The sequence below is a fragment of the Salvelinus alpinus genome, chromosome 15 (genome assembly GCF_045679555.1).
Source record: "Salvelinus alpinus chromosome 15, SLU_Salpinus.1, whole genome shotgun sequence".
Taxonomy (NCBI): domain Eukaryota; kingdom Metazoa; phylum Chordata; class Actinopteri; order Salmoniformes; family Salmonidae; genus Salvelinus; species Salvelinus alpinus.
Genome location: NC_092100.1, coordinates 40,011,672 through 40,035,611, shown reverse-complemented (window position 1 = coordinate 40,035,611; position 23,940 = coordinate 40,011,672). Strand labels below are relative to the sequence as shown.

Genomic DNA, 23,940 nt, shown 5'->3' with positions numbered 1-23,940 from the left:
CAATATTTTGGTCCCATTCTGTATTAGCGCCGTCAGCCAATGGCGGAAGTGACATCCCTGATGCCTAAATTGATGTTGTCGACCAAACACATTTCAATATCACTTTTGAAATACAATAAATAGCCTGTTAATTTTATTATTATCGACAAAACAAGTGAATAAATGATATGTTGTCTTCACGTCTCCAACTCAACCAGAAATAAAAGTTAAAGAATGTAATTTAGCCAGTGTCTTAGATTGAACTATCCAATCAGTAAATATATCCTTTAAATGTTGATATTTGGTTGCGTTGTCAACTAAACCCAATTCAATATTACTTTTGTAATACAGTAAATAGCCTGAAGTTAAGGCTATCTTACAAACTAATGTAACAGTATTTATTCAACCTTAAAATAAGTAACAGATACATGGCCACATTTTGAGGTTTCTGTAACTATACATTTATCTGTATGTAACATTAATCATATAATGTGTGCATGTTCAAATGCATACTTTGGGTTGTGGCAGATCTGTGGAGATATTCACAATTGCTGTAGTCTATGTAGAATCTCAAACAGCATTGATCACTTGCACCATGTACTTTTAAGTTGACTGAGAACATACTGTCATTTACAGCAACAACCTGGGGAATAGTTACAGGGGAGAGGAGGGGGATGAATGAGCCAATTGTAAACTGGGGATTATTAGGTGACCATGATGGTTTGAGGGCCAGATTGGGAATTTAGCCAGGACACCAGGGTTAACCCCCCTACAATAAGTGCCATGGGATCTCGGTACCTAATGGCAGTCAGGCTACCTCTGGCGAGCACATGGAGGGCTGTGCGGCCCCACAAAGAAATGCCACCCCACACCATGACTGACCCACTGCCAAACCGGTCATGCTGGAGGATGTTGCAGGCAGCAGAACATTCTCCACGGCGTCTCCAGACTCTGTCACGTCTGTCACATGTGCTCAGTGTGAACCTGCTTTCATCTGTGAAGAGCACAGGGCGCCAGTGGCAAATTTGCCAATCTTGGTGTTCTCTGGCAAATGCCAAACGTCCTGCACGGTGTTGGGCTGTAAGCACAACCCCCACCTGTGGACGTCGGGCCCTCATACCACCCTCATGGAGTCTGTTTCTGACCGTTTGAGCAGACACATGCACATTTGTGGCCTGCTGGAGGTCATTTTGCAGGGCTCTGGCAGTGCTCCTCCTTGCACAAAGGCGGAGGTAGCGGTCCTGCTGCTGGGTTGTTGCCCTCCTACAGCCTCCTCCACGTCTCCTGATGTACTGGCCTGTCTCCTGGTAGCGCCTCCATGCTCTGGACACTACGCTGACAGACACAGCAAACCTTCTTGCCACAGCTCGCATTGATGTGCCATCCTGGATGAGCTGCACTACCTGAGCCACTTGTGTGGGTTGTAGACTCCGTCTCATGCTACCACTAGAGTGAGAGCACCGCCAGCATTCAAAAGTGACCAAAACATTAGCGAGGAAGCATAGGAACTGAGAAGTGGTCTGTGGTCACCACCTGCAGAATCACTCCTTTATTGGGGGTGTCTTGCTAATTGCCTATAATTTCCACCTTTTGTCTATTCCATTTGCACAACAGCATGTGGAATTTATTGTCAATCAGTGTTGCTTCCTAAGTGGACAGTTTGATTTCACAGAAGTATGATTGACTTGGAGTTACATTGTGTTGTTTAAGTGTTCTCTTTATTTTTTTGAGCAGTGTATATCATTTTCTGTGGTTTCCAAGAAAACGGTTGGTCTAAGATTGGGTTCTGCATAGCTGCCCTGTTAAAAGGCATAATTATACTCTTCGATAGGTTTATTTTATATCCTGAAAAGGTCCCATATTCTTTCAGGATGTCAACTAATGTTCGGAGTGAAATTTCTGGTTTAGTGAAGTAAAGCAAAATGTCATCGGCATATAGCGAGACCAGATGTTCACACCCACCTATACGAACACCATGGATGGATGGATGAGATCTAAAAGCTTCTGCCAGTGGCTCTATAGCCAAAGAAAAAAGGAGCGGACTAGCTGGACAACCCTGTCTTGTGCCACGTGATAGGAAGAACTGTGAGGAAATGTTTCCATTAGTCAGGATCTGAGCTACCGGACATTTGTTCAGTAATCTAATCAGACCTACATACTTAGGTCCAATAGTCATCCTCTGAAGTTTTACAAACAGGTAGTTCCATTCTATGCGGTCAATAGATTTTTCCTCATCTAATGAAGCCGCCACATAGATTCTTGGTCATTCTCTACATAATGCATAATATTAAATAATCTTCTGATATTATCAGGAGATGAGCGGTTTCTTACAAAGCCTGTTTGGTCCATATCAACCAAGTCCGGTAGAACCTTATCCAGTCTAAGAGCAATGAGTTTCGCAAGAATCTTATATGAAGTGTTCATTAGAGTTATTGGTCTATACGACCCACAAAGCATAGGATCTTTCACAGGTTTTAACAAAACTGTGATCAGTGCCTGTTCAAGTGTGTCTGGGAGCTTTTCTGTCTCTATGGCATAATTAAACATACTGCAAAGAGGCTCAATTAGTTTGGGTAAAAAGGATCGATAGAATTCAATAGGGAATCCGTCTAACCCTGGTGATTTTCCCCCAGCAGTGTTGAAAATGGATTCCTTAATTTCCTCTGATTTAATCTCTTTCTCCAAGTGCTCTCTATCCTCATCAGTTAAAGTTTGTAAATTGAGTTTGTTCAAAAACTCATGCATTGTGGCAGGGGCATCCCCTTCAGACTTGTACAATGTTTCATAAAACTCCCTGAAGACTAGATTAATTTCCTCAGGACTGTGAACAACTGTGTTATTGGGTATCTAGGTGCTGTTTACACTATGTAGATTTTTCGTTCCCAGATTAAACTGCCTCGTACTCAATTCTTGCTCGTACAATATGCATATTATTACTATTGGATAGAAAACACTCTCTAGTTTCTAAAACCGTTTGAATTATTTCTCTGAGTGAAACAGAACTCATTCTGCAGCCCACTCCCTGACCGGAAGTGAGATTTCTGAAATTGAGGTCTCTGTTCCAGGGTCGGTTTATAAATTCCCTTATAAGCTATGGGGCTACATGCACTGCATACGCCTTCCCCTAGATGTCAGTAAGCGGTGAGACTTTGAATGGAGCGGATAGCACCATCTGGGGGAGTATAAAACCTCTTGGAACGGAAGTACCGACCTTTTCGACGCGGGGCCTGACGCAGGAGGGACACCAAGCATGGCGTCTTCAAAAGCTTTCGGTTTTGCAGTTCTATATCTCCGGCTCTGGTTTAATTTGTTTTTTGTCTTAAAAACTTCATAAGGTAGTTAATTTAAACCGACTTATAGCAGTTTATAGCAGTTTATTGCGATTTTCTGGAGTTTCTTTGTCAGGCGTTATCACGAGTTGGGCACCTCTCCGGTACATCGGCGTTAGCAGCTAATTTCTACAGGAGTAGAGGACATCTTTCAACCAAAAGACGATTGTTCTGGACAAAGGACCACTTGCACAAGATTCTGATGGAAGATCATCCAAAAGTAAGAGCTATTTATGATGTTAATTCGTATATCTGTGGAAAGATGTAAAATTATTAGTCCGCCGTTGATTTAGGCATGGTCTCGCTGTAACGCACGCTGAATGTCGAGTAACGTTAATTTTAAAAATCTAACACAGCGGTTGCATTAAGAACTAATGTGTCTTTCATTTGCTGTCCAACCTGTATTTTTTTTGTCAAGTTTACGATTAGTTATCGATTAGATTAGGTGCCTCTCCAAGATGGCGCCGACCAGATTGCCTGAAATGTTGCTACTAATCACATTGTATAACCACGATTTGTGCTGCTAAATATGCACATTTCCGAACAAAACCTATATGCATTGTGTAATATGATGTTACAGGACTGTCATCTGATGAAGTATATCAAGGTTAGTCAAAAATTATATATCTTTTGCTGGATTGTTACGATCGCTAACCTTTGCTACTGGTAAACGGCTTGTGTTTCCGGCTATTGTGGTAAGCTAATATAATGCTAAATTGTGTTTTCGCTGTAAAACACTTAAAAAATCTGAAATATTGGCTGGATTCACAAGATGTTGGTCTTTCATTTGCTGTACGCTGTGTATTTTTCAGAAATGTTTTATGATGAGTATTTCGGTATTTGACGTTGGTCTCTGTAATTATTCTGGCTGCTTCGGCACTATTTCAGATTGCAGCTGCAATGTAGAACTGTGATTTATACCTGAAATATGCACATTTTTCTAAAAAAACATATGCTATACAATAAATATGTTATCAGACTGTCATCTGATGAAGTTGTTTCTTGGTTAGTGGCTATATATATCTTTATTTGGTCGAAATTGTGATAGCTACCTATGCAGGAAAAAAATGGTGGGGGAAAAAAGTTGTGTCTTTTGCTATCGTGGTTAGCTAATAGATTTACATATTGTGTCTTCCCTGTAAAACATTTTAAAAATCAGAAATGATGGCTGGATTCACATCTTTCATCTGGTGTCTTGGACTTGTGATTTAATGATATTTAGATGCTAGAATTTACTTGTGACGCTATGCTAGGCTATGCTAGTCAGCTTTTTTACTGTGGGGGGTGCTCCCGCATCCGGGATTGGGACCAATTAGAAGTTAAAGAGCATGAGTGTCTTATTTAATCTGTCACGCTCTGGCCTTAGTTATCTTTGTTTTCTGTATTATTTTAGTTAGGTCAGGGTGTGACAGGGGGGATGTTTGTGTGTATTTGTCTCGTCTTGGGTGGTTGTATTGTATAGGGGGTTTTGTTGAGTGTATGGGGTTGTGTTCAGTATAGATGTTTAGGAAAGTCTATGGTTGCCTGGTTTGGTTCTCAATCAGAGACAGCTGTTTATTGTTGTCTCTGATTGGGAGCCATATTTAAGGCAGCCATAGGCATTAGGCTATTGTGGGTAATTGTCTATGTGATGTTGCATGTTTGCACTCAGTATTATAGCGGTCACGTTCATTTTGTATTGTTTGTTAAGTGTTCTTTTTTATTAAAAAGAAGAATGTATTTCTCTCACGCTGCGCCTTGGTCTCCTCACTACGACGATCATGACATAATCATATTTAATGATATTACTACATGTTAAAGAGCATGAGTGTCTTATTTAATCTTATTCAATGATATTACTACATGTTAAAGAGCATGAGTGTCTTATTTAATCTTATTCAATGATATTACTACATGTTAAAGAGCATGAGTGTCTTATTTAATCTTATTCAATGATATTACTACATGTTAAAGAGCATGAGTGTCTTATTTAATCATATTTAATGATATTACTACATGTTAAAGAGCATGAGTGTCTTATTGTCACGTTCTGACCATAGTTCTTGTGTGTTTTGCTTGTTTTAGTGTTGGTCAGGACGTGAGCTGGGTGGGCATTCTATGTTGTTTGTCTATTTCTATGTTTGGCCTAATATGGTTCCCAATCAGAGGCAGGTGTTTTGTGTTGTCTCTGATTGGGAATCATATTTAGGTGGCTTGTTTTGTGTTGGGGATTGTGGGTGGTTGTTTCCTGTCTTTGTGTTTTCTCTGCACCAGCTAGGACTGTATCGGTTTGCCACATTTTGTAATTATTAAGTGTTCACATTTATCGTCATTATTAAATATGTTGAGCACAAACTACGCTGCGTCTTGGTCCGATCCCTGCTATACCTCCTCTTCAGACGAAGAGGAGGAAGGCTGCCGTTACAGAACCACCCACCAAACTCGGACCAAGCAGCGTAGTAACGGGCAGCAGCGACAGCTGCAGGAGCAGCGAGTTCAGGAATGGACATGGGAGGATGAGCTGGACGGTAAAGGACCCTGGGCAGAGCCAGAGGAATGTCGCCGCCCCAAAGCAGAGCTGGAGGCAGAAAAAGCAGAGAGGCGGCATTATGAGGCGCTAGCAAGGCAGAGCGGCTGGAAGCCCGAGAGGCTCCCCCAAAAATCTATTGTGGGGGATAAAGGGGGTGTAGCTGGGTCAAGTAGGAGACTTGAGCCAACTCCCCCTGCTTACCGTAAGGAGCCAAGGATGGAACCAGAGCCGGTGAGGGCGGTATTGGAGGTGAGCGTAGTAGAGACTGTGAAGGATCTAATGGGGAAATTGGAGGAGAGAGAAATGAGGGATTTGCTGGTTTGGTGCATGAGGCACGACATCCGCCCGACGGAGCGTGTCGGGGATTTGATGTCACCTGAGTCAGCTCTCCATACTCGTCCTGAGGTGCGGGCTAGCCGTCTGGTGAAGACTGTGCCAGCATCACGCACCAGGCCTCCTGTGCGCCTCCCTAGCCCTGCACGTCCTGTGCCCCAGCTCTCCTGTGGCAGCCCCATGCACCAGCTCTCCGGTGCCGGCGCCACGTACCAGGCCTCCAGTTCCAGCACCCCGCACTCGCTTTGAGGTGTGTGCCCTCAGCCCAGTACCATCGGTGCCAACACCACGCACCAGGCTTCCAGTGCGTCTCCAGAGCCCTGTTCCTCCTCCACGCACTCTCCTTGTGGTGCGTGTCTCCAGCCCGGTACCTCCAGTTCCGGCACCATGCACCAAGCCTCCTGTGCGTCTCCAGAGCCCTGTATGCACTGTTCCTTCTCCCCGCACTCGCCCTGAGGTGCGTGCCCTCAGCCCGGTACCACCAGTGCCGGTACCACGCACCAGGCCTATAGTGCGCCTCGAGAGTCCAGTGTGCCCTGTTCCTGCTCCCCGCACTAGCCTTGAGGTGCGTGTCTACAAACCGGTACCACCAGTTCCGGCACCACGCACCAGGCCTACTGTGCCCCTCAGCAGGTCAGAGTCGGCCGTCTGCCCAGCGCCGCCTGCACTGCCCGTCTGCCCAGCGCCGCCTGCGCTGTCCGTCTGCCCAGCGCCGTCTGCCCAGCGCCGCCAGCCAGTCAGGAGCTGCCAGAGCCGCCCGCCAGTCATGAGCCGCCCGCCAGTCATGAGCTGCCCGCCAGTCATGAGCTGCCCGCCAGTCATGAGCTGCCCTCCAGTCATGAGCTGCCCTCCAGTCATGAGCTGCCCTCCAGTCATGAGCTGCCTTCCAGTCATGAGCTGCCATTCAGTCCGGAGCTGCCATTCAGTCCGGAGCTACCTCTCTGTCCTGAGCTACCTCTCTGTCCTAAGCTACCTCTCGGTTCGGAGCTGTCTCCTCATTCTGATGGGGCCCTTTGTGAGGGTTCCTAGGCCAAGGTCGGCGGCGAGGGTCGCCACTCAAAGGACGCTAAGGAGGGGGAAAAAGACAATGGTGGAGTGGTGTCCTCGTCCAGCGCCGGAGCCGCCACCGCGGACAGATGCCCACCCAGACCCTCCCCTAGAGGTTTAGGGGGTGCGTTCGGAGTCCGCATCTCAGGAGGGGGGTACTGTCACGTTCTGACCATAGTTCTTGTGTGTTTTGCTTGTTTTAGTGTTGGTCAGGACGTGAGCTGGGTGGGCATTCTATGTTGTGTGTCTAGTTTGTCTGTTTCTATGTTTGGCCTAATATGGTTCCCAATCAGAGGCAGGTGTTTTGTGTTATCTCTGATTGGGAATCATATTTAGGTGGCTTGTTTTGTGTTGGGGATTGTGGGTGGTTGTTTCCTGTCTTTGTGTTTTCTCTGCACCAGCTAGGACTGTATCGGTTTGCCACATTTTGTTATTTTGTAATTGTTAAGTGTTCACATTTATCGTCATTATTAAATATGTTGAGCACAAACTACGCTGCGTCTTGGTCCGATCCCTGCTATACCTCCTCTTCAGACGAAGAGGAGGAAGGCTGCCGTTACACTTATTTAATCTTATTCAATGATATTACTACATGTTAAAGAGCATGAGTGTCTTATTTAATCTTATTCAATGATATTACTACATGTTAAAGAGCATGAGAGTGTGGAGACCAATGCCAGGTTGGATGTGTGAATAGAAGAAAATAAAATAAGGCATGGCTAATGCAAACAAGCCACCCACTGGGCACACCACGTCATTTCAATGTGGATAATTTGGTCATATTTGGTTGAGACATTGATCAATGAGATTACAACCTATATTCACCCACTCAAAAAGACAGCCAAAGGATGGTTGAATTTCCAATGAGTTATCACTATGCTTTCAACCATCTAAAAGCACAACCAAATTCCAATGGAAAAACAATGTCTGGTTTTTGGTTCAGTTGTCACCCAAATGTCTATCACTGTGCTTTCAACCATTTAAAACATTGGCATAGTTCAAATGGGAATAGAATGTCAGGTATTTATATATATATAAATAAATGAATTCCAAACTCTATTAAACGAGAGCTCTGAATACCTCAAATTCACCATGCAGACTGATGAGAGAAAAATAAACTACCTGGACTTATGGATCATCAAAGAGAATGATGCTGTACACAGAGACTTATACACAAAGCCCACAGACCGCAAAACCTCGCAATGTGCGGATAGTATGCATCCCCTTCCCCTCAAGAATGGTCTACCATACAGTCAGTTATGCAGGGTTAAACTAATCTGTGGCCACCAGACAGATTTTGACAGCAATGCTAAAAAAAGGACAGATAAATTGAAAATGAGAGGCTACAAGAAAAGAACTCTTGATGCTGCAATGATGAAAATATCTCAAAAACCAAGAGAGGAATTACTTCAAACTCAACCAAAGAAGAAAAACAACGCAACCATCTTTTGCACTAAGTACACCAAGGGTTCAGAGAAAATGAAAGCAATCCTGAAAAAGGACCGGCATATTCTGCAATCAGACAACAACAAAAAAATTGCCCACCTCTTCAAGGAGCCTCCACTGGTGGTCTATAAGCGTGGTCGCAATATTGGAGATAGCTTGGTGAGATCTGACATGCCCCCTGAGCTCACTCAGACACTCTTGACACCTATCCCAAATTGGAACTACAAATGTGGCTCATGCGCACAGTGCAATAGCACTATAAAAACATCCTTCTTCAGACACCCACATACAGGTCGAAAAATCCCTGTTAGGGGTATCATCTCATGCATGACCACAGAAGTAATCTATCTCATCACCTGTTCATGTGAAAAAGCCTACAAAGGGAGGCTTACTGGATATCCTATCCAAAAACATTGACCCCTAGTGGTCTGAATATTGACTTTGATCTCAGGCCCTTCTTATGAACAATTCTTTCTTTTATGAACAAGTCTTATAAATGTATATATTCTTTCTACAGCTTATTAGCGTACACCTGATATGTTCCCCCTGTTGATGGTGCTCTTTATACATTAAGGTTGAACCAAAAGATTACATGTAACAAATATGAAATACGAAACAATTAAATATGTGAAATTGAATTAAACAATAATGTATGTGGATGCTAATTTGATGTACTATATTCAATGATGTTTCTATATGATAATAGCCTAATATATTAGTGGATGCTAATATGATCAATCAATCAATCAAGTTTATTTTATATAGCCCTTCGTACATCAGCTAATATCTCGAAGTGCTGTACAGAAACCCAGCCTAAAACCCCAAACAGCAAGCAATGCAGGTGTAGAAGCACGGTGGCTGGGAAAAACTCCCTAGAAAGGCCAAAACCTGAGGCCTCCTGGGTGGCGCAGTGGTCTAGAGCACTGCATCGCAGTGCTATGCTGCGCCACCAGAGTCTGGGTTCGCGCCCAGGCTCTGTCGCAGCCGGCCGCGACCGGGAGGTCCGTGGGGCGACGCACAATTGGCTTAGCGTCGTCCGGGCTAGGGAGGGTTTGGCCGGTAGGGATATCCTTGTCTCATCGCGCTCCAGCGACTCCTGTGGCGGGCCGGGCGCAGTGCGCGCTAACCGAGGGGGCGGGTGCACGGTGTTTCCTCCGACACATTGGTGCGGCTGGCTTCCGGGTTGGAGGCGCGCTGTGTTAAGAAGCAGTGCGGCTTGGTTGGGTTGTGCTTCGGAGGACGCATGACTTTCGACCTTCGTCTCTCCCGAGCCCGTACGGGAGTTGTAGCGATGAGACAAGATAGTAATTACTAGCGATTGGATACCACAAAAATTGGGGAGAAAAGGGGATAAAATTTATAAAAAAAAAATAAAAAAAAAGAAAGGCCAAAACCTAGGAAGAAACCTAGAGAGGAACCAGGCTATGAGGGGTGGCCAGTCCTCTTCTGGCTGTGCCGGGTGGAGATTATAACAGAACATGGCCAAGATGTTCAAAATGTTCATAAATGACCAGCATGGTCAAATAATAATCAGGAATAAATGTCAGTTGGCTTTTCATAGCTGATCATTAAGAGTTGAAAACAGCAGGTCTGGGACAGGTAGCACGTCCGGTGGACAGGTCAGGGTTCCATAACCGCAGGCAGAATAGTTGAAACTGGAACAGCAGCAAGGCCAGGTGGACTGGGGACAGCAAGGAGTCATCATGCCCGGTCGTCCTGACGCATGGTCCTAGGGCTCAGGTCCTCCGAGAGAGAGAAAGAAAGAGAGAAGGAGAGAATTAGAGAGAGCATACTTAAATTCACACAGGACACTGGATAGGACAGGAGAGGTACTCCAGATATAACCAACTGACCCTAGCCCCCCGACACATAAACTACTGCAGCATAAATACTGGAGGCTGAGACAGGAGGGGTCAGGAGACACTGTGGCCCCATCCGATGATACCCCCGGACAGGGGCAAACAGGAAGGATATAACCCCACCCACTTTGCCAAAGCACAGCCCCCGCACCACTAGAGGGATATCTTCAACCACCAACTTACAATCCTGAGACAAGGCCGAGTATAGCCCACAAAGAACTCCACCACAGCACAGACCAAGGGGGGGCGCCAACCCAGACAGGAAGATCACGTCAGTAACTCAACCCACTCAAGTGACGCACCCCTCCTAGGGACGGCATGAAAGAGCACCAGTAAGTCAGTGACTCAGCCCCTGTAATAGGGTTAGAGGCAGAGAATCCCAGTGGAGAGAGGGGAACCGTCCAGGCAGAGACAGCAAGGGCGGTTCGTTGCTCCAGAGCCTTTCCGTTCACTTTCACACTCCTGGGGCAGACTACACTCAATCATATGACCTACTGAAGAGATAAGTCTTCAGTAAAGACTTAAAGGTTGAGACCGAGTCTGCGTCTCTCACATGGGTAGGCAGACCATTCCATAAAAAAACGGAGATCTATAGGAGAAAGCCCTGCCTCCAGCTGTTTGCTTAGAAATTCTAGGGACAATTAGGAGGCCTGCGTGTGACCGTAGCGTACGTGTAGGTATGTACGGCAGGACCAACTCGGAAAGATAGGTAGGAGCAAGCCCATGTAACGCTTTATAGGTTAACAGTAAAACCTTGAAATCAGCCCTGGCCTTAACAGGAAGCCAGTGTAGGGAAGCTAGCACTGGAGTAATATGATCAAATTTCTTGGTTCTAGTCAGGATTCTAGCAGCCGTATTTAGCACTAACTGAAGTTTATTTAGTGCTTTATCCGGGTAGCCGGAAAGTAGAGCATTGCAGTAGTCTAACCTAGAAATAACAAATGCATGGATTAATTTTTCTGCATCATTTTTGGACAGAAAATGTCTGATTTTTGCAATGTTACGTAGATGGAAAAAAGCTGTCCTTGAAACAGTCTTGATATGTTCGTCAAAAGAGAGATCAGGGTCCAGAGTAACGCCGAGGTCCTTCACAGTTTTATTTGAGACGACTTTACAACCATCAAGATTAATTGTCAGATTTAACAGAAGATCTCTTTGTTTCTTGGGACCTAGAACAAGCATCTCTGTTTTGTCCGAGTTTAAAAGTAGAACGTTTTCAGCCATCCACTTCCTTATGTCTGAAACACAGGCTTCTAGCGAGGGCAATTTTGGGGCTTCGCCATGTTTCATTGAAATGTACAGCTGTGTGTCATCCGCATAGCAGTGAAAGTTAACATTATGTTTTCGAATGACATCCCCAAGAGGTAAAATATATAGTGAAAACAATAGTGGTCCTAAAACAGAACCTTGAGGAACACCGAAATGTACAGTTGATTTGTCAGAGGACAAACCATTCACAGAGACAAACTGATATCTTTCCGACAGATAAGATCTAAACCAGGCCAGAACTTGTCCGTGTAGACCAATTTGGGTTTCCAGTCTCTCCAAAAGAATGTGGTGATCGATGGTATCAAAGGCAGCACTAAGGTCTAGTAGCACGAGGACAGATGCAGAGCCTCGGTCTGACGCCATTAAAAGGTCATTTACCACCTTCACAAGTGCAGTCTCAGTGCTATGATGGGGTCTAAAACCAGACTGAAGCATTTCGTATACATTCTTTGTCTTCAGGAAGGCAGTGAGTTGCTGCGCAACAGCTTTTCCTAAAATTTTTGAGAGGAATGGAAGATTCGATATAGGCCGATAGTTTTTTATATTTTCTAGGTCAAGGTTTGGCTTTTTCAAGAGAGGCTTTATTACTGCCACTTTTAGTGAGTTTGGTACACATCCGGGGGATAGAGAGCCGTTTATTATGTTCAACATAGGAGGGCCAAGCACATGAAGCAGCTCTTTCAGTAGTTTAGTTGGAATAGGATCCAGTATGCAGCTTGAAGGTTTAGAGGCCATGATTATTTTCATCATTGTGTCAAGAGATATAGTACTTAAACACTTAAGTGTCTCTCCCGATCCAAGGCCCTGGCAGAGCTGTGAAGATCCAGAACAGCTAAGCCCTGGAGGAATACGCAGATTTAAAGAGGAGTCCGTAATTTGCTTTCTAATGATCATGATCTTTTCCTCAAAGAAGTTCATGAATTTATTACTGCTGAAGTGAAAGCCATCCTCTCTTGGGGAATGCTGCTTTTTAGTTAGCTTTGCAACAGTATCAAAAATAAATTTTGGATTGTTCTTATTTTCCTCAATTAAGTTGGAAAAGTAGGATGATCGAGCAGCAGTGAGGGCTCTTCGATACTGCACGGTACTGTCTTTCCAAGCTAGTCGGAAGACTTCCAGTTTGGTGTGGCACCATTTCCGTTCCAATTTTCTGGAAGCTTGCTTCAGAGCTCGGGTATTTCCTGTATACCAGGGAGCTAGTTTCTTATGACAAATGTTTTTCGTTTTTAGGGGTGCAACTGCATCTAGGGTATTGCGCAAGGTTAAATTGAGGTCCTCAGTTAGGTGGTTAACTGATTTTTGTCCTCTGACATCCTTGGGTAGGCAGAAGGAGTCTGGAAGGGCATCAAGGAATTTTTGTGTTGTCTGAGAATTTATAGCACGACTTTTGATGCTCCTTGGTTGAGCAGATTATTTGTTGCGATTGCAAATGTAATAAAATGGTGGTCCGATAGTCCAGGATTATGTGGAAAAACATTAAGATCTACAACATTTATTCCATGGGACAAAACTAGGTCCAGAGTATGACTGTGGCAGTGAGTAGGTCCAGAGACATGTTGGACAAAACCCACTGAGTCGATGATGGCTCCGAAAGACTTTTGGAGTGGGTCTGTGGATTTTTCCATATGAATATTAAAATCACCAAAAATTAGAATATTATCTGCTATGACTACAAGGTCCGATAGGAATTCAGGGAACTCAGTTAAGAATGCTGTATATGGCCCAGGAGGCCTGTAAACAGTAGCTATAAAAAGTGATTGAGTAGGCTGCATAGATTTCATGACTAGAAGCTCAAAAGACGAAAACGTCATTTCTTTTTTGTAAATTGAAATTTGCTATCGTAAATGTTAGCAACACCTCCGCCTTTGCGGGATGCACGGGGGATATGGTCACTAGTGTAACCAGGAGGTGAGGCCTCATTTAACACAGTAAATTCATCAGGCTTAAGCCATGTTTCAGTCAGGCCAATCACATCAAGATTATGATCAGTGATTAGTTCATTGACTATAACTGCCTTTGAAGTGAGGGATCTAACATTAAGTAACCCTATTTTGAGATGTGAGGTATCACGATCTCTTTCAATAATGGCAGGAATGGAGGAGGTCTTTATCCTAATGAGATTGCTAAGGCGAACACCGCCATGTTTAGTTTTGCCCAACCTAGGTCGAGGCACAGACACAGTCTCAATGGGGATAGCTGAGCTGACTACACTGACTATGCTAGTGGCAGACTCCACTAAGCTGGCAGGTTGGCTAACAGCCTGCTGCCTGGCCTGCACCCTATTTCATTGTGGAGCTAGAGGAGTTAGAGCCCTGTCTATGTTGGTAGATAAGATGAGAGCACCCCTCCAGCTAGGATGGAGTCCGTCACTCCTCAGCAGGTCAGGCTTGGTCCTGTTTGTGGTTGAGTCCCAGAAAGAGGGCCAATTATCTACAAATTCTATCTTTTGGGAGGGGCAGAAAACAGTTTTCAACCAGCGATTGAGTTGTGAGACTCTGCTGTAGAGCTCATCACTCCCCCTAACTGGGAGGGGGATAGAGACAATTACTCGATGCCGACACATGTTTCTAGCTGATTTACACGCTGAAGCTATGTTGCGCTTGGTGACCTCTGACTGTTTCATCCTAACATCGTTGGTGCCGACGTGGATAACAATATCTCTATACTCTCTACACTCGCCAGTTTTAGCTTTAGCCAGCACCATCTTCAGATTAGCCTTAACGTCAGTAGCCCTGCCCCCTGGTAAACAGTGTATGATCGCTGGGTGATTCGTTTTAAGTCTAATACTGCGGGTAATGGAGTCGCCAATGACTAGGGTTTTCAATTTGTCAGAGCTAATGGTGGGAGCCTTCGGCGTCTCAGACCCCGTAACGGGAGGAGTAGAGACAAGAGAAGACTCGGCCTCAGCGGCCTCAGACTCCGACTCGCTACTTAATGGGGAAAACCGGTTGAAAGTTTCTGTCGGCTGAATGAGCGACACCGGTTGAGCATTCCTACAGCATTTCCCTCCAGAAGCCATGAGAAAGTTGTCCGGCTGCGGGGACTGTGCGATGGGATTTATACTAACGTTACTATCTGTACTTACTGGTGGCACAGACGCTATTTCATCCTTTCCTACACTGAAATTACCCTTGCCTAACGATTGCGTCTGAAGCTGGGCTTGCAGCACAGCTATCCTCGCCGTAAGGCGATCGTTCTCCTGTATAATATGAGTACAGCGACTGCAATTAGAAGACATCATGTTAATGTTACTACTTAGCTTCGGCTGTTGAAGGTGCTGACGAACCATGTCCAGATAAAGCGTCCGGAGTGAAAAAGTTGAATGAGGGGAAAAAAGTTGTGAGGGAAAAACAAAAAATATAAACGGTAATTAAAAAGTAAAAAGAAAAAAACGTAAAGTTGTCAGCTAGCAAAGTAAGGTTGGCAACAAAACGCACAGCAACACGTCTGCAAGTTCAAGAGGAAGTGACGTGGTCCACTATATTAAATGTACTATATTAAATTATGTTTCTATATGATAACAATAGCCTAATATATTTAATATGCCATAAACTATTGTTTTTTAAACAGTTTCACTAATTCATTCTAATTAACTTAATCATTATGACACACCCCTCACTATTGTCATTGGTTGCACTAATTGCACTGTTTGTCTACATAACCTGGTTCAAGTATTCATGACATCACCCTGAAGAAGGCAGTGATGCTGAAACGTTGGTAAATACCCAATAAATTACTGGGACTTTATATATGGAGTGTGCAACTTTCTTTATTTTGATATAAAGTATTTAAGTAAAAATACTTTAAAGTATTGTATCTGTACTTTACTATTTGTGTTGTGTTTTTGAACATATTTTACTTTTACTTAACAACATTCCTAAAGAATATGATGTACTTTTTACTCCATACATTTTCCCTGACACCGAAAAGTACTCATTACATTTTGAATGCTTAGCAGGACAGAAAATGATCCAATTCCCACACGTATCAAGAGAACATCCCTGGTCATCCCTACTGCCTCTGATCTGGCGGACTCACTAATCACTAAACACAAATGCTTTGTTTTTAAATGATGTCTGAGTGTGACCCTGGCTATCTGATTTGCTTAATTTAAGTAATTTTAAGTTCATAATTTTACTTTTGATACTTAAGTATATTTTAGCAACTATCGCTCCCACAACACTGCCGACAAAACCACACTGTGCTTCATTAAATAGCAGATCCAAATGATCTGGTTTGAAGTTGAGATTACATTAAAAGTACACGGTGCAAGTGATCAATGCCGTTTGAGATTCTACATAGACTACAGCAATTGTGAATATCTCCACAGATCTGCCACAACCCAAAGTATGCATGCGATCTTGAACATGCACACTTTATATGATGTTACATACGAATAAATGTAGAGTTACAGTAACCTCAAAATGTGTCCATGGATCTGTTACTTATTTTAAGGTTGAGTAAATACTGTTACATTAGTTTGTAAGATAGCCTTAACTTTAGGCTATTTACTGTATTACAAAAGTAATATTGAATTGTGTTTAGTTGACAACGCAACCAAATATCAACATTTAAAGGATATATTTACTGCTTGGATAGTTCAATCTAAGACACTGTCTTAATTACATTCTTTAACTCTTATTTTTGGTTGAGTTGGAGACGTGAAGCCAACATATAATTTATTCACTTGTTTTGTCGACAAATTAACAGGCTATTTATTGTATTTCAAAAGTGATATTGAAATGTGTTTGGTCGACAACATCAATTTAGGCATCAGGCATGTCACTTTCACCATTGGCTGATGGTGCTAATACCGAATGGGACCAAAATATTGTGGGTTTAGCGTTGACTCAAACGAACGCACGACAAGAAAACACACACAACTACTACTATTATAGTATAGAAGTCAAAATACCTGTAGCTATGTTCTCGTTCTAAGAGGATGCTATAATAAATAGATAATTACAATTTTCAGATTTATTTGAGTACTGGGAATTCATTTGCCGTGCATATATGCTGATAAGTTGAATATGAAACTAAAATTATGATTTTTTTTCAAAGGCGTCTGTGTGGCGTCAGCTGCGAACGCTCAACACAGATGTTCAATGAGCGATCGAGTTCCACTAAACTCACTAGGCCTACTCTCATTTTAATAAATTAAAAACCACTACTGTAATGAAAATAAAAGCCTGAATAATAACTGAATAATTACTGTCAAACTATTAATTTTATTAAATTGCTGAATTAGGCCTATTGTATTTAATTTGACATCCTATTCAAGTGGTTTTGACAAACTTTTAGGATGTAAGACGGCTGCTATGTCATAATGTACATGATGTCATAATGAAGCATTCTTTTGTTAAATAAGACATTCCATAGACAGGTCATTGACGCTCTTCCTGAACTGAGGTAGGACCTATAATTTAATGAAATAATCTCAAATACATTATTTTTATCTTATGAGAACTTTATTCAATCAATAACTGTCAGAAAAACTGTAATGTTTTGTGATTTATGACAACTAGATCTTGTGGTCTTGTGTTTCTGTTTTCAATAATATATTGTTGAAACTGTATAGTCAAATCCTACATGTGCAAATTATCTGAAAGTCCAAATTGAAGCTAGGGCTTAGTCTGTGAATCTTTCATTTTTATGATTTTATGAACATTTTGGCAGGAATTGGAATGTCCTTTGAAAGTGGAAAAACACTAATTTATAGTAACAGCTTTGATCAAAATCTATTGTAATTTATTCTATATTCTTATTCTCAAACATGCTTTTTGTTGCTGTTTGCTCCTCCACTGTGACTCTCACAGCCATGAAAGACAGAGCGAAGTCCAGGACTCGGACACAAGAGACCAGTCAGAACAGTTCTGAGAACAGCCTGACAGACATCCTCAGTGTCCGGAGTGCCAGTGATATTGTCCTACAGCCAATGCCACCAGGGAGAAAGAATAGCCGATCCCACTTCCACAACATGGATGTGACTAAAGAGAGGGCTGACATGGGAAGGCTTCCCAAGGCCACTCCACCCATCAGGCTCCCAATGCTCACTGTGACCTCTCTCAATGTCCAAAGGATCAAAAACACCCCCAAGGTGCCTCGCATGCCTCGTCTGCAGCTGGAGGGACAGATGGGTAGCAAGCGTCTGGGTCCGGTCTTAACCAAAACCGGAGGGAGCACATTTACCTCCAGCAAAAAGCAGGAGCCAGAGATGAAATCCAGCGGACCACAGACACCAGGAAGCATCCCTAAGAGGCCCAATGAATGCTCCACTGCAGCCAAGGCAGTAGCTCCTTTATCTGGGATTCCATGCAACCAGTCTGAGGTCAGGATCCACGCCAATCCTCTCCAGAGGATCCAGGACCAAAGGCCCCGCTCTGCTCCTGCTCAGGCCAGACGGTCTCTGTCCGACGGCAGCCTCTTGCAGCCACCATGTTCTCCTGTGGATGTCCTCCAGCCGGAGGTCCAGGCCAGCAGAAGCCTGGCTCGACCCAAGACCGGTATAGCTAGGATAACAACACATACTGATGGCAGCACTCTGAGGTTCCCTAACCAGACCTTAGAGCTTATAAGCTCCATGGGTCGGAGGGAGAGCACCAATTCTTTCCCTGTGCTGCCAACCATTGCAGTGTCAGCCTCACCTGCCCAGATGGCCATCCCATTTTCTACCCCAATGGTCAGCCATGTGCCTGACCTTCTGGTGCCTACTCCATCTGCTTCTCCGGTTCCTTCCAGCCGAGTGCCTGCCCCACCTGCCTACCCAGTGCCAGCCCGGCCTGCCAACGCCAGATCACGGCGTGTGTCGAAGAGGATCCAGCTCTTACAGATCCGGTCTGCTATTCTGGACCAGCAGCTACAAGAACAACTGGGTGACAAACAAATCATATTACCCTCTGAGCCCCTGTCCTTCAGTAGCACTGAGAGGATTTTCCTCTGTGGTCCACCTTTAATCTGCCACCCAGCTAACGTAGGCGGAGATGATGGCTGTCACCCCCTGCCCAGACCTACGCCCAGCCACACAGGTCGCACCGACCACTCCGCTTTACTGACCAGTAGGAGAGCCGTGCAGGCGGGCGAGAAGTGCCCCTTTGAAATCCTCTTGACCCCCTTGGCGGAACAGCCTCCTATCAAGCGGTGGCACATGCCCGCCTCCCGTGCCAAGGCCAAGCGGGAATGGAAGAATAGCCAACGAGGGCGCAGGAAGAGAGTGAAGCCCATTCACTGGGATGTTAACTTTAAGTCTGGGCCTTTCTTCCATGTGTGTGTCTCTCCATCACTGCCCTCGATCTTGGAGGTGGATGAAGAGTCTCTTTCTGAAGAGATGGAGCAAAGCCAGTTGTAGGGGGTCGCACACACACACACACACACCTTCATTTTACTTTATTACCTTTATTTAAATAGGCAAGTAAGTTAAGAACAAATTCTTATTTAGAATGACGGCCTACCACAGCCAAACCCTAACGCGGACGACACTGGGCCAATTATGCACCGCGCTATGGGACCAGTGCCTTAGACGGCTGCGCCAATCGGGAGCCCTATTGAGACCTCATGGCCTCCCATGGACCAGATAGGATCAGCCAGCATCATCCCAGCATCTGCCCTGCCTGCCATCCTAGTACCTCCACTGCCCTTTCAACCCCAAACCACAAAGGGCAGGTGACAGAAATGATCCAGCGCCCACCAATCCAGGCTGATGAGCAGCAGCAGATATTGTCAGAAGTACTGTTGGAACAGACTTTTCCTATGAGACCCAACAGGAGCCACAAGCTGTCAAAGTACTTTCATCCCTGGGGTGTGTAGCTTCTCGAAGAGTGTTCTCTTCCTGAAGATGGACTGCTTCAACCCCTTGGGAGAATCCCGAGTATCTAGTACGCTAGAGTGATGATAGAATATGTCCCTCAGTATCAACTAGAGATTAATATTAATACACTTGTTATTCTAGTTAGGCAAATGTTAATTTATCCTCAGCATGTTCCAAAGAATTCTGTTTCTATAAAGTTTTATTGCAGTTGAAAATGATCTGTGGTGTGTGTTGTTGGTTTCTTGTGAGCTATGAAGTGTACCCTTTTAGTAGAATGTTTATTTCTTCATTGGATTTGTTGACCAAGGAGGAGGTAAGTGCTGACCGGACTAATATAAGTGAAGGTCCGATTGAAATTTGTATTAATCCGAAAGAGGCACATCTGACTCACACCTTGGTGCCATAATTCTTCACATTTTCAATGTGTAGCAACACTGACAAATTTTCAGGTGGAACTATGTGTACTACACCATTGGAAATGAGGATCTGCCCAAACACAGTGTTTATGAAATGCGAGAACGCTGAACAATCTTTTCTGACCAATAGGTTTCCTCGGCATGATTTTATTCTAACATTATCCATGTTTTTTTTTTGCAACCCTCAAAAACAAATGTTGATCCCCATGTAATGACGTGATATTCCACAGGGGGGCACTAAAGCTCTGTAACGAAAGGAGGTTGAACACATTGTACCTTAAACACCATCTGAATTTACACACAGCCTCAACTATTTAAACGACAGAAAATGTCATATCTGCTCTCAACCAGTTCATTAATAGATGATGATCCCTTGGGTTTTTCACACTCCATCATAATAAATACTTTTTGACAACTTATGTATTTTTGTCTAAGGTTCATTCCGAAATGCATTCTCTCCACAAAAGCCCAAAACTTACTAACATTATAAAGATATCACTCAAGTTTAAGAGGTGTTACCACATTTTTGTAAAGTTTTATATGGGGGCCAGTGCAAAGACTCACATTGCACTGTAAGATCAGTCATGCATCGTACCCAGTTTCTCTCTAGAAACATGCATGAGAAAGCTATGACTAAGCAGAGAAGTATGTCTGTATCAATTGTTCTAGAACTGGTTCAAGAAAGAAGAGTGAGAGATAGAGCAAAGCATAGAAGGATGTTGGTTTACATATGAACACTTTCCATCATACTCTCAGGAAGGTTAGGTTAGTTAGGATACATGTGATTGTGCGTCACCATAACTGAAACATGGCCTTCTTTCTTTCATGGTTTTATGCCATGGTGCAAGTATTTGCATAACTGGGAAACATTTGCATACATTTCAATTTCCCTGGCCGGCAGTGAAGGGGTTAATCAGCTGTGTGCTCTCAGTGTACACTCACTAGCAGAATCTGTCTGCCACAGAGGATTAGCCTTAGCGCAGCAGCTATCACAAAGAGCGATGACAACCAGAGGTGTTCCCAGAGGCCAACAACACAGAGCAGGTTAGAGAAGCTTCAAACCTAACCACACACACGCACACACACAGTCTTGTATTTGTAACCAATTTAGGACTCCTCACAAATACATACCTTTTGAGGACCATGCTTTCCAGACATCATAGAAGCACAGAAATTACACTCATGAGTTAGAAAAAAAATATTTATTATGAGGAAACCACGTAAAGTTGCTGACGCCTTGAAAAAAGTTAACTTGCAATTTTACCAACTACTTGAGACCGTACATTGCAAATGAAATCAAATTGTATTGGTCACATGCAGATGGTTAGCAAATGTTTATGCGAGTGTAGTGAAATGCTTGTAAGCTTCTAATTCCGACCGTTCAGTAATATCTAACAAGTAATCTAACAATTTCACGACAACTACCTTTTACACACAAGTGTAAAGGATTAATTAAGAATATGTACATATAAATATAAGGATGAGCGATGGCCGAACGGCATAGGCAAGATGCAGTAGATAGTATAGAGTACAGTATATACATAGGATATGAGTAATGTAGGGTATGTAAACATTATATAAAGTGTCATTGTTTAAGTGACTAGTGATACATGTATTACATCGTATTATTAACTATTAGTGGCTAGAGATTGAGTCTGTATGTTGGCAGCAGCCACACAATGCATTGCCATCAGCCATCGAGAGAATGCCTCCTATGAAATCTATAAAAGCTATGCAACTGCCTACGTTGTACCTAATGGAAGCGTAAAATAATTAACAAGTTTAAATTCTCGATATTTGACGCATTCCTTCTATTTTATGGCTGAAAATATTCATGTAGAATGCTACAACACGGATGGCAATTCAACGGCTGTAGTGTAGTTCTTCTGTAAAGTATTTAAACTGGAACAACCATTTCAGTAATGGATTCATTATATCCAAGTAACAGATTAATAGTTTAGAATTGTATTTTTTCCCCCTGTAACATTCAAAGTCAGCAGGCTTTGTATTCTTGAGACCTTAGTCACTACAAAAGTGAACCACCCACCTGGAAAAACTTCCCCCGAACAGTGAGATAGAGGACATTCGTCATCTGCCTATGAGCTTAAGTCAAGTAAGTCCCATTAAATCCTCAGAAGTACACCAAGATAACCAGAAGCATCTCATACACTTATTTTCTCTGATCTGCGACTATTATGTTGTGTACATAGAACTTTACTGCTCTCCAGTACCTGTTTACTAGCGCTTGGGGAGAAGCAGCAATGCATTTCTCAGTCTTTTTTTCCAGGCATTTTTCCCATTTTGATAAAATTCATCAAGGAATCTTCAACCGCATCCACCTCTATTGTCGACCAATACCTTTTTGTTCCTTTGGCACCTTTGGAAAGAGATGGCATTATGAATGACTACATTAAATAAAGGTTGACTACAATACAGTACTTGAACATCTCTCTGTATTAACTCTACAAGGTTACAGCTGTATCTGCAGAGAGTGTGTTGAGATTAAACTAACAATCCCAACTAAATAACTACAGAGATAAGGATGTGAGAGGAGAATGTGCAATGCTGACATCAAGGCCGACTCAATCTGTATGGAATCTAAGCCCAACAATCTGTTTGCATTGTAAACCTAATAAAAGCAATACCTATTAAATCAAGTTCCCTCCCTCAAGAAAAACAATGTAAAGCGTGGTAATCCTTCTGTGTTATAATCTATCCTGACACACTAGTTCCAGATCTAACGTCTTGACTTGTGTCCAATCCAAACTGAACCGTTCTGTGCTGGCATGGATGAATATACACTAACTGATAAAGACAGGATTGATCTGGACCAGCACAGTACGGCCATAAGTTCACACTACAGAGTGAAAATGCACTGACTGAAGGCAAGCAGGAAACATGCTTACAGTGTGAGCCTCTCTTTTGTCCCAGCGTTCCCTTGGTCATTGGCTGTTTGGCCCGAATCACTGACATCTCTCCTGGAAAACATCAGTGGAAAACATGTCGATAAGGACATTGTAATTAAGAATAGGTCCATGTGTATGTAAGGTATAGGTACACCGGTCAGATTTTCTTCATAGAAATTGCCTTCCTCTGAAGATCCTGATGGCCCTGGGACATAACCATCTTCACTGTTGTCAATACTGGTTATTGAGTCATCAGTCCTGTATCCAAGCATAGCTTTGGTCAACTCTATTGCAGAAAAAAAGTATATTGGATAACTAGACAGATAACAAAGTATTTGGACACGGGCACATTTTGATTAGTTATGGCTCTGTGCTCCTCTACTTTACATTAGGTTATAATACAATGAATATGGGATGAAAGTGCAGACTTGCCTGTCTTTGATTTACAAAGCTGATTCACACGAACTTACAGTATGTGCTGGTGTTGAATGACACTAACTTACGTATACGCTGTCTGTTCTGATCAACGGCGGTGCAGGCAGCCTCGGTGTCTGACATCTAAGGATACAATAAAATGAAATTAGTCATGTGCAAATTAGGCAATTGAATATGATTCAACCATCCCCAGTATCCTCATTCTAAACAACTGACAAACCTGAGCATTGGGATTTATTATTTCCTTTTCAAATCTGGCCTACATGTTGAATTATGTTTCTTTTAGAGTTTCCATGCATCTTCTTAGCCTCTGCAGTGCCTTTGTAAAGGAAGACAAGATTCTAAAAGAATGGTTGAGACTTAAAAGAATGACAAGATTTCTCTGCACACAACAAATGGGATGGGCTGGGGAACACCAGTGACTGTTATCATTGACTGATAGATGTCCTACAAACATCTATTACAATTTCCTTTTTTAAGACGACTTTCAAGGTAAAAAAGCAAGTATAAGCATAACATAAGCACATTATGCAAGTTCCTGGATGCAACTAAAGTTGATCTGCTTTTATGGATGAACTAAACAAGAAACAGTATGAGAGATATGGCTA

General features: G+C 43.2%; 1 long non-coding RNA gene across 2 annotated transcripts; it reads right to left on the bottom strand.

Moving 5' to 3' along the window:
- Window positions 1-20,861: 20,861 nt before the first annotated feature.
- On the bottom strand, window positions 20,862-23,592 carry LOC139539281 (uncharacterized). 2 transcript variants are annotated; one of them, XR_011667912.1, is made up of 4 exons: window positions 23,401-23,578; window positions 23,079-23,183; window positions 22,898-22,969; window positions 20,862-22,368 (listed from the first exon to the last, which is right to left on the bottom strand). It is a non-coding gene; the product is annotated as an uncharacterized lncRNA (long non-coding RNA). The 2 variants fall into 2 exon arrangements; XR_011667911.1 differs by having other exon boundaries at window positions 22,898-23,183; window positions 23,401-23,592.
- Between the last annotated feature and the right edge of the window lie 348 nt (window positions 23,593-23,940).